The following is a 10,782-nucleotide window of genomic DNA, read 5'->3' on the forward strand; positions in this document are numbered from 1 at the left end:
GTGTGTGGTTTACTTCTATCTATGTCTTGGGAGGAAGGAAACTGCAGAGGAGATTTTCCCTTTACCAGCAACTTCCTCTGAAACGAAGAGAGCCACAGGGATGCTTCTGCACAGAGAGGGGAAATACACAAGGCAAGGATGAGCATAACCTGCTCTTGCCCAAATCCCTTCTCATCCTCTTCCTCTTTCCCAGGTTAGGTCAGCTCTGCTCCTAAGGGTGATGTTGTCTCTGCCAAGCACAGGCCTGGATCCTCCCACAGCCCTCACTTTGACTGGCTCTTTCAGCCCAGGGGAGCTGAAAGTCTGCCTGAGACCAAGTTTGCAGTTAAGTTGTCCCACAAGGCTCAAGCTCTGACTACAGTCCCAGCAAAGCAGAGTCATGCCATTGTCCTCTCTTCCTGGGCAGGGTCAGCTCATCTGGCATTTCTTTCCATGTGGATTGGGCTGAACCAGGTAAAGGTTGTCCAGCCAGGTAATCCAGGAGATGTTGTCAAAGAGGCACACAAGATGTAGTCCATGTCTCAGGTGTGAGGACCAGTGCCTCTCAGCAGAGGGTATAACAAACCTCAGAAGAAGTGACAGCACTTAAATGCCTCCTAACTATATGTGCACAAAAATATTTATCTCTGCCTGATCTACCTTGCTGCTGAGCTCTAAGTCCTTGGGAAGAGCACTGCATTAACATGGTGAATTGTTTCTTGTCCCCAAGATATTTCAGGCGTCTTTGCTTAGCTCTGCACTGTGCAGAATAAAATGCCCTGAAATGCCAATGTGGGAGGCACTTTGTAATCCCCTGAGAAAGATCTTATCCTGCAACCTAATGCTAAGATAAGAAGAATTCCCAAGAATTCCCATTACCAAGAATCAACCCGTAGATCCTGCAGTGGAAGTTGCACAGAATGCATCTATATGCAAGACCCAAGGTGTCCTTCAGGGTGACATGTGCTTTGCCACAAAAAGGCTTTAAATCTTTAATGGGAAAGTGCACTTTGTTCCTTTCTACGAACACAATAAAAGGCTTTAAATAATAGCTGTTCATGTGGCCCTGAAAAAGGTTGCTGTGTGGCTGAACTCTATAAATCTGGACATTTGCTGAATTGATTTTGCCAAGAAACATACTACAGCTGAAAAATGAGCTGGAAGGATAAGACAGTGGTTGCTTGCAGATGCCATGCTGCTGCTGCTGCTCTGCAGAGAGCATTGTTCCTCTTTTAAAAACATGTTAAAGCCCTCTGTAGTAGTGGGAAGTTTATGGGTGGCTTGAGGAATTGCTGGATGAGGCTAAAACATTCTCACTGTGTAGGATGAGTTTCAACCCAGTCACTGGGAGAGCAGAGAAGAGTTGAATTAGATGCAAATCCAGGTCGAGTGCCATGATTCATTCCATTCTGGTTATGAGAGCAGACAGCAGCTGCCATCTCTTCCTTCCACAGCTGATGAGCATGGTGTGGGTTTGGTTCGGGGGTGTGTTTTGTTTTGTTTAGTTTTTTTGATATGTTGGTGTAATTATCATGTTCTTGTTTTGCCAGTAGCATTCCCTTATGCAATACTGGTTATACCAGTACAGATCTATTCAGGAATGAAACCACCAAATTACATTTTTTTTTTAAATTAAGGATATTTATGCATAAAAGGAATCAAGCTGGTAATTGGAAGAGTTTAACTTCGTGCCTGTACTTTTAGAGATACAACTTCACATACTGGAAGAGTTTAACTTCGTACCTGTACTTTTAGAGATACAACTTCACAAGCAGATAAGTACTAAGAGCCTTCCAATGCCTTGGCTCTGCTTGTGATCCAGCACTGAGCAACCTCTCCATGGAGCCAACAAGGTGTCTGTGCCCCTGGACATCTACATGTTACATGTCATCAATTTCATATTTACTAGATCTGCATTGACTACACTGTGAATCTTGTTTTCAGGTGGACATGTATATGTGGGTACCTAGACGTGACTGTCTCGGTCTGGAAGCTGAACTATTCCTCAGTGTCCTCCACCTGTGTTTGGGGGAAGACACTTTGTCCTGCTCTATTTTTTCTTGACCCTTAGATGATGCTGGGGACACAACACACATGCTCCTTCTGGAGGGGATTCCCTTGGTGCTAGAGACTCCAGAATCACCTGGATCTTATGTTTTCATCACTGTCAGTCCTGGCACAGGAGGATGGATTTGGGCAAGAAACCAAAAGATCTTAGGAGTTTTGTCTATACTGTTAAATCAAGTGTGTCTAGTAAAGTCTACTAGCACGGAACATCCTATTTTCATTTTACTAATCTCGGTGAGCATTCAAAGAAGAGGGAGTTCCCAGCTGCTTGTTGGAAATGGGTCTTTCCAGGAATTGTTTGGGACAGTGCTTGCTGGCATAAGCATAAACCAGCCAGGGACTGTGCTGATGATCTATAAGTATGGCTCATTGAGTTCCCCTAACAGGGAACAGTTCCTGGCACTGCTTGATTTACTAGCATGGATGAAACTAGAAATAGCAAAAACCTTATACTTTTCTCTCCTCCCTCTTAGTTGGTAAGAGAAGTATGTCCTCAACAGAATATCTTTGGAGGAGTTATTTGTATTCTGTTCACTTCTGTCTCTCACATGATGTGGTAGAATATTCATCTTTTGTTATCTTATACTCTTGTCTCTGTGTAGAGCTCCTGAATGCAAATTGTCTGTGTAGTCAGACAAAGTGAAACTCTCCTGAAGAAGACTTTGAGAAACCACCTTAGAAGAACCTGTCAATCAAGGTGTGCAATCAGAGCAGAAAAGATCAAGGTCACAGACAGGTATCTTAATTACTATCTCTTCCTTCTGCAGTGCTACTTGAAGCCCTTGACATGAGAAAAAGAGATACATTATGCCCTATCCCTGGAAATGTTTAAGGCCACGTTGGATTGAGTTTTGAGAAACCTGGCCTAGGGGAAGGTGTCCCTGCCTATGGCAGGGGAGTTGGAAGTAGATGATTTTTAAGTTCCTTTAACCCAAACCATTCCATGATTCTATGATTCTATGATACTCAAGTTTTCGGCCAGCTTTCAGGCCATGATCCACTAGTTTTGTCTGAAACCTCCAACCCTGGCTATTGGAAAGGCATACTTTGGAAATCAAGCAGTGATGGACCAGGAAACTGAGAGCAAACATGGTTCAGGACCAACTGTTCCTCTTCAATGGGTTTTTCCCACTAACATGGAAAAAATCTTCCATCCATCCATCTTCCAGTGTTTCAAGCTGTTGAGGACCTATTTCTAAGTCACCATGTCCAATGATAGATTCACAGCATGCGATCATTTTTAAAATGCTTTGTGGATGATTTTAGCAGCCAAAATGTGCCCATTGTTCCAGTAAAATAACTTTCTTCATTTCCAGCCAGAGCCTTTTATTTCTCTATAAATATTGACAGGAAGGGTGACTCAAAAGATAACTGTATTCAGGACTGTTTGCCGCAGTATTGCTGCTTTCGATCCCACTGTGGTCACTCCTTACCATCATGTTGTTATGTTTGTGAGAGATATCTGGTAAGCCAAGCATGTTTCTTACATGTTATTGTATTATCTGTAAGCCAGGAGCTGATGCTACAGTAAAGGGTCCTCTGAGTGTGCTTTATCTGAATATGTTGGGGGTTTGACCTCAGAAAAACGCAAATAAACTTGAGAGGAAACGACAATTTTGTTGCAAAAGCTGGAGTGTGTATCAGCTCCTCTCTCCTCCTTCCCAGACAGCATGTGGCAGACCCCAGTCCTGTTTCCAGTGGACATTGAGCCACCAGCACATGAAGCAGTTCCAACAGGAGATGCTGAAGGGCCACCTGTAGGACAAGCCATGCTGGAAGAGAGGACATACTTATTCAGATGCTTCCTTGAAAGTCTGAGTTGCAATTAACTGACACTTTCCAAATAAAAAGGGTTATCAGGTAATTCCCATCCAGGTGCAATGTGGATATGCTAGCCACAAAGGGATACTACAAAAATGTGTTCTTGGTAAATAAAGACTATTTCTGCACAGTGCTGGCCAGTGGGATGAAGATGATTTCTGTCTGCATGGCTTCCATCTTCCCCTGTGGTTTCAGAGTATTATTTAAACAGACTGTTTTTCAAGAGTGAGTTGTACTGTCCTTCCCCTCCCCCTCTTCCCACCCACATTTTTAGCTCTGAGTCTTTTGGGCTGCGATAGGTGACAGTTGTGTTTTGTGGCCAAACAGCTTCCCTCTTTCAAACAAGGCAACATTTGAAAACAAAGCACAACAGGAAAAAGTTGACAAAACCAAATTCTATTTTCATGGGGGCTTTTCTGAGACTACTGCTTCTTTTTACTGCATCTTTGACAAGACAAAAATAATTTCAACTCTAACAAAACCCAAGCCACAGTTATGTAGTCATCCTCTTGCTTGCTTGCTTGCTATGTTTTCTGATTTAGAAAAGGAACATGAGTGTGTGAGAGGCTGAAAATACCAATTTTCCAAGTGGCCCTGTGCAAGATGTATTTGAATACCAAGCATGATGATCTGTAGATCTTGAACTGATGAAATATTTAGTAATCCTTTGTGACATTGATTCAAAATGTTTTTAAGGCTAGAAAAGATGGTTATTGCTAGACCCCCATGTAACAGAGAGCAGAGGTCTATGGTCCAGGGTTGCTTTGTGTCTGTTTTCTAGCATTTGATTGAACTACAGCATTTTATGTTAGAACATGCTCAGTCTTCATTTAAAGTCCAGGGGTGATGGAGAATCCACTGTATCTATAGATATGTTGTTGCAATGGTTCATTACCTTTGCCATCAAAAGTTGTGTAGATCATTTCTAATCTGAATTGGTTGGATTCATCTTACCTAAATTTAGCGGTTTACAGTGTAGGTGTCACAACTGAGCTGATTGCCTAAGAGTTCTTTCAGATTCAAAGGACAAAAAAAAGTACTTGATGGTGGGATCCATCTGCCCTATTTTATCTGTTTGTTTTAGGATGAGAGGAATCTTATACTATAGTCCATCAGCTATGTTGACTGGGGATCTATTGGCAAAATCAGGGCCTGGAATAACTAAACTGAGATGTAGTTGTCTACCCTTAGACAAATGCTGTTTGACACACCTAACATCTGGATGCTGCCAGACCTTTCTCTACTATTCATCTTCAGAAGTCTCAGCCTCCACACAGAAGGAGCAGGGACGCTCAACACACTTTTTACTCTCTTAGATAAATTGACATTTCTAAGTATTTTCCAGATTTCTTATCACTAGCACTTCTCCCTGAGCTCTGGCCAGCATAGCCTCTGTAAAGAGAACATTCCCAGAGTGATCCTGCTTGTGGAAGTCATCCTGAGGGATGAGAATTCCCCAGTTTAAATAAACTGCTGTGATGTATCGTAAACTACTTCCCTAATTTAACAATGGTTGTGATGACTGCATGGACTTGGGTGATCTGCAGCCCAGCTCTGCACACATTGAAGAAATTTCTGCTGCTTGTTTAGAACAGATTTCCTGCTTCTTGTATTGGAAAAAACCCATGATCAGTTCCTACATCCATTTACATTTTACTGCTTCTGGGCAAGCCATGCACAGGAGAAAGGACTTGACTGTGAAATGGATTTGATAACTCCATGTCTTCTGCTAGCCTTGAGGCCTCAGAGAGGTGACCAGTAATGGAAGGATTGGTGCACACCCTCCCTTTCCCACCGCAGCCTGTTCCCCTCATACAGATATTTTCACTGGAGTGGGTGCCATATCTAATCACACTTCCACCAGGCCAGGTTGTTTATGACAGAAAGACTTGTATGAAACAGCAAAAGCCACACAGTGAGAAAAGAAAAAAGGCTTTTCATTGTCCCCATGCTGAGTATCTGCTGTGTAACGCACACACAGTCTCTGAACCACAGATCCTATCAGGCTGGACTGCTTCCACTGAGAGGTGTCTCACTGTTCTCCTCTATCAGCGATGCACATGCAGCAGTTGTGGAGTTTATAGACTACTTTATTTTGGTAAGCAATCTCCAGATCTCTTCACTGCAAAAGCTCATAAATTCCCGACTCTTAATAAGAAAGATGGCAGCAAATGTTACTGTGCAAACAGGGCAGAAAGCTCCAGCAATCCTAGCATGCTTGTGACGAATGGGGAAAATGCCCTGGAACTACAGATGTCCTGGTGGCAATCAAGGTTGTTTCCTTGTCAAAGATGGGATGTGCAGAAAAATCCAGGGAAACTCATCTGCTCTAACCTGGATGACTGCAAGGGCTCATGACTCTCATGACACCAGAGTCAAGACAAGTGATTGGTATGGTCAGTGCTAAGAAATAGGTGCTGTAATCAGATTTAAGTCTACTAGAGTCTGTAGGCATTCCTTCCCATGCATCACAGGCATTTGTGAATGGAATTGATATTGCATCATCCTAAAATTAAAGAAAGAATTGTGGGTCTGGCAACTGGAAAAATCTGTGTCTCAATTCCATCCTCAAAAATACTGACATCTGCCTTTATTTTGTGTGGCTGGTTTGTTACATTCAGGCCTGATGTAGAGAAAAGCTGGGCCTATTTCTGCAACATCATCTCAGCCCAGAGAAGAGAAGGTTGCATGGAGACATCATAGTAGTCTATCAGTATCTGAAGGGGACTTACAAGAGAGTCAGAGAGGGACTCTTTGTTACGAACTGCAGTGATAGGACAAGGGGTAACTGGTTCAGATTGGAGGAGGGAAAATTTAGGCTAGATATTAGGAAAACATTTTTTCCTGTGAGGGTGGTGAGACACTGGAGCAGGTTGCCCAGGGAGGTAGTGGATGCCCCAACCCTGACAGTGTTCAAAGCCAGGTTGGATGAAAACTTGAGCAACCTGGTCTAGGGGGAGGTGTCCCTGTCCATGGCAGGGGCGATTTGGACTAGATGATCTGTAAGGTCCATTCTAACCTCTAAAATTCTATGATTCTATCATTCTCTGGTCCCTGGCTTGTGTCTCCCCTCACAGCCAGGACAGACAAAGCTTGGGTAAAGGAGAACCTCTTCAGTATCTGGGTTCTTCAAAGGTTAACTAGAGAGGAGATGCTCAATGTGTAAGTCTAGCTCTATGTTCCTGTGGAGGAAGAGGGATGAGGAATTAAGCACACCCAACCATGGCTGTAGTCTCAGGCAGCCAGTCCCATGTGTTCTGGCTAGAAATACCAACCCAACTTGTGGCGTCCCAGGATGTAGCTCTTACGGGAATCTCAAAATCACCAGTGAAAGGAACAAAAAAAGAAACAGGCAAATAACCTTATTTTTAAGATAAGAAAAAATGTTTGTCTCCTGTCCTGTTTGATACTGACTTCCCAGTGACTTCTCTCTGCCTCTCCACCATGCATCCTGCTGTGGACTGTCTGATCAGACTAGATGATGCTTATAGGCAGGAGGAGAAGAAAAGAGAAACAAAGAATTTCACCACCAGCCCATGATATCCTTGCACTGGGGCTGGGGGGGGCATGTCAGATACTGTGCTGCTCCCTCAGGAACCAAATTGCTGTTCCAGATAGAAGCAAACCTTCAACAATGGCACAAGCCCATCACCTCTGAGTTGGTATTTGAATTAGAGCATGAGTGGGGATGTTGGCAGAGAGCTGGGGGGAATGGGGACTGTCAGATAATTTATGGGTAAGGTCTTCAAAAGAGCTCTGTTCCCATTCGGGACAATAGGAACTACTGGGAGCTTCGCATGCACTTACCAATCTGGTCACGTAAGCACAAACTCCCTGATTTGGTTTATGAAGAATACCCTTCAGTCTGACACTGACCTCTAAAACAAATAGAGTATTGCGGCGCGCTGATGCCCCATTCATCACCGGGTGACAATGGGAGCCAGGGCCCGTGAGCGAACAGCGTTCCATTCAGGAGGGGACTGAATTGCTCTGAAACACTCAGTGCAGCACTGCCGGTACCAGCTCCGTGCTGCCCTGCAGGCACACTCCTGTGCCTGGCTGAGATGAAACCTCCTGAGAGGCCTTGGAATGCCATGGCACCATGGGCAAATCCTGTTTCACAGCACATGGTTGGGTTGAGCTGCAGGGTAGGACAGTCAGAGTGATCCAGGGAGGGTCAGGGGCAGAAAAGATGAGGAGGTCTAGGGTTCTTGCTCAACCAGGAGTGTCCAACTGTGCAAGAGGTGTCTTCTCACTTTAGGCTGAGCCAAGGGCCAGTGCTGCCCTGGAGGAGGAAAGATGCCTGAGGGGTCTAGATAGGGTCCTCCTCTGTCCACTCACTGGTGGAGGAGATCAAAAACTGTGCATGTAATACAACTGTGGTGAAAGGCAACAGATAAACAAAGGGACAGGGATGAGGACTGGTAGAGAGCTGGGTATAAAGCCCAACTGGCCATGCTGTGCCATTGCCAGAAGGGTAGGCATCTGTAAACAAGCTCCAACAGGGGCACTAGTACCTCACTAGCTAACTTTGGTGGTTTCTCTTATGCAATCATCAGTTCCAGAATGAATTTTCTCCAGCTATTTCTGCTGTCCATGGCTCTCTGTTGCTATTTCTATGCATGAGGATAGAGAAGATGGCTGGTGGCAGGGGAAAATCACCATATGAGGCTTCAGAGGAAGGTGCAGGGACCATCTGTTGCCCCTCTATAGGGTATCCAGCCAGAGGAAGGCCCTCTCCCCTATCCCTAAGCCAGGCTGGACTGAGCACTAAAGCATGAAGGTGCATATGCTCACTTAGTTGGTTTTTTTTTCATTCACATCCTCCATCAGTGGTTAATTCCTCCTGAATGAGCCTTGGACTGTCTGGTGATTGCATTTGCTGGTCACGTATCTAGATCACAAAAGCAATCACAGTTCTACATATGTTCCTCATAAGAACCTCTGTAAATGACCAAAATGAATATGTGGAGAGTCATTCCCATGTACAGATAGTAGCATGAAGAGTGCAATTACAGAGATTCCTTGAGCAAATTGCCTGTGTATGTACAGATGTGTACATTCACACTTTTAACAAGCCCAGTCTTATCTAGGCAGGCATCAGGCCTGAGAGAAATGCTCCCACACATTTTCAGAGGGTGTTGTTTCAGGGATGAATTCTGCCAAGGACTTGCCTCTTGGAGAAAGTGGTCTTGTGCTGGTGCCTGAAAGATTGTAATGTGCAGCATTATCTTTCAACAGACATCTGTGTTAACAACTGAAATGAAATGATGGCACATTAAAAACTTTACAATGCTGTTGCAAAACACTTGCCAAAATAAACCCCTGAGCTGCTGCTGTAGGTTACTCTGAATCATGCCTGAAAATAGCATATCCAGCACTACTTGGAAGCAAGCACACGGTCACTAGCAAATCTAATTATCTCCTGGAAAATAACACACCAGTGCCCATGTAAAAGACTCAGGGGTGAGTATAGGCATTGTCCCACACTTCAGGGGAATGATATGTGGATTTCTGTAGGTCATAAAATCACAGTGCCCTTGCCAAGTGTGCAGTTGTCTAATCATGTGAAGATCACTCACCTAGTGCTGGCTTGGCCTGTGAGGGATCTCAAATGAAGCAAGCAAAGGCAACACTGTGAGAATTCATTCCTTGATTTCCCAGCTCACTGCTCAGAGAGGGACAGTGTTACAAGATTGAAATGACTCACTGGTCAATCATGGTTGTTTCAGCACCTTTGATACTGGTAGGTACAACTTGCATCTTTCTTCTCCTCTGAGTTATCCCTTGGAGGTGTCTCTCTGTCTCCGGAATGACAGAGGGAGTCTGGGTGCCTTGCTCAGCTGGCTATAATGTAGGACACAGGGCCATAAGAGATTTGGGGATATCCTACACAGGTGGAGCATCATCACTGTGGCTGCTCAGGCAGTGAGGCAAGGCCTGAATGGTGAGCATTGAATTAGGGACCAAAGGCATGGCCTCTATTCTGGAAACCTCTCTGAGATCCCATGTGGAAGGGAAGGACCATGTAAGACTGTTACTGTCTGGTCTGCTGGGAACTAGCATGACATAGAGGTACAGGACTTAAGTCTCTGTAAAAAAGTCTTCTCTGTGCAAGCCAAGAGAGTAATTTCTGCTTTAAACCTCCCGTAATAAGAAGCAGCAGTCATGGAGAACCCAGAAACTATCTAACAGGGGTAAGAAGGTATTTTGCCATGCATCTGGACCACCTTACAGACCTTACTGTTTGTGAGGCAGAACATGAGACCCTTTAGCCAGGGCTCATCAGGTTGGGGTTCTCACTGGCATGCAAAAGTAGCAAGATGAAAATATGACTCAGTGAAAATACAACTCTTTGATAGTAAGAACATAAGAACAGCCATACTGTGTCAGACAAAGTCCCATATCCTCTTCCCCACTATGGTTGTGAATGGCTTACCTAGAGAAGACTTGGAAACAGGATTAACACACGTTTTTCTCTGAGTGTTCACTAAAGCCCAAGTCAATTCTCTGAGATGTGGGATGTGACTTTTACACATTTAGTAACTTCATGGGATTTCTCTTCCATTAATTTTTCTGCAGTTTCCTGGATCTACCTGATTGGTCATGTACATTTTTATGATCTACCCCTTCCTATGGCAACAAGTGCCACAGCTGGGCTGCCTATTGCAGTAAGGCCCACCTCTGCTCTGTTCTGAACCTGAGTTTTCCTACATTGATCTCCACAAATCTTCATGGCTACCACAAGAATCTGCCTGGAGACAGAAGGGCATCAGGTGAACCAGGGCAAACATGAATGTGCTTGAGAGCATCAGTGATGAATCATGCAGTGGGCACAGCTACAGGATTTCCTGAAGAGGTTCCAGAAGGAGATTCAGTCCAGCTAAGATTTGCACTGCCTTCTGGGGATGGCTG

This window comes from Acanthisitta chloris, unplaced genomic scaffold (assembly GCF_000695815.1).
Source record: "Acanthisitta chloris isolate BGI_N310 unplaced genomic scaffold, ASM69581v1 scaffold6827, whole genome shotgun sequence".
Classification (NCBI taxonomy): Eukaryota; Metazoa; Chordata; class Aves; order Passeriformes; family Acanthisittidae; genus Acanthisitta; species Acanthisitta chloris.